A 1,250-nucleotide genomic window follows, 5' to 3' on the forward strand; every position below is an offset into this window, starting at 1 on the left:
GAGATGAAAAAATTCATTGCAATTAGCACATTGAATTTTATGCTGCTGCGATCTCTCGACTTTTTGCCCACATAGACATGACATTTTTTTAATTAGAACACTAAGTTTACTAAGTTCTCTGCCTCTATTAATAAACTCTGTAACGTCTCGATCTGTGGGGCGCGTTCCTTTAAAGTGAACGACAGAACTTTCTTGACGGCACGTACCAACCTTTTCCATATGCCACCTGTAGAGGGATTTGCTGGAGTATTGAAAATCCAATCAAAGCCTCGATGATTACATTCGGTTGCTATGTCTTGCTCAACATTCAGCCATTCCTCTTTGCTGGCACCGTCAAAGTTCGTGCCTCTATCACTTCTGATTCGAACCGGTACACCTGTTCGATTAATAAAATTTTTAAGAACAATAATGGTAGAGCCTGCCGAGAGACCTCTAAACAACTCCAGGTGGATTGCCCTTGTTGTTAGGCAAGTAAAGATCGCGACCCATCGTTTCTCTTGACGGCGCCCTATTGCTACGAAAACAGGTCCAAAGTAGTCGACGCCTGTGTAGGAAAACGGCCGCATGAAAGGAGTCAACCTGCCAACCGGTAATTGCCCCATTAATGGCGTTTTTGGAATGGCTGAAATGTTCTTACAAAATTGACAGTATACTTTGACCGACCTCAGTAGACGGCGTACACTCGGGATCCAAAATATTTATTTACAAAAAAATATCTCCAAGTAGACTCTGGACTCCACTACATTTTGGTACTTTCACAAACAAACAAACACCAACAAAACAAAATAGAACGGAACACACTTATCCAACAAATAGGTCTTTAGCGTGGTATACGCCGATCTTTCTCCCAGTAGTGTCACCTATTTCGTACATTGAGTTGCCGATAACTCCCAAAACTACGCATTTAACTTGTTTGGGCGCGAGTTTGGCACTATAATTATCTATTTGTGAACTCTGTTTGAAACTCCGGCGATACACCACTTGTCCAATTTGAAACCTCACTTCCCTGCTCTTTGTGTTGTAAACTTTTGAGCTCCTGTCATGCGCAATCTTCAATTCCTTGAGGATTTTTTCTCTGATTAGCTGCATTTTGTCGGAACCAGTACGTTCGTCACACGCAGTGTCTTTTATTGATTCTAGGTTGCGGACTATGGCGTATGATGCGCTATGTTGCACCATCGGCAGCCCGAATACGGCATAGTAGGGCGATTGTCCAATCGCGGTGTGGACTACACTGCGTAGCATGAACG

Source organism: Rhagoletis zephyria, unplaced genomic scaffold (genome assembly GCF_001687245.7).
Source record: "Rhagoletis zephyria isolate East Lansing unplaced genomic scaffold, Rhagoletis_zephyria_1.1 Rzeph_scaffold_01660, whole genome shotgun sequence".
Lineage (NCBI taxonomy): Eukaryota > Metazoa > Arthropoda > Insecta > Diptera > Tephritidae > Rhagoletis > Rhagoletis zephyria.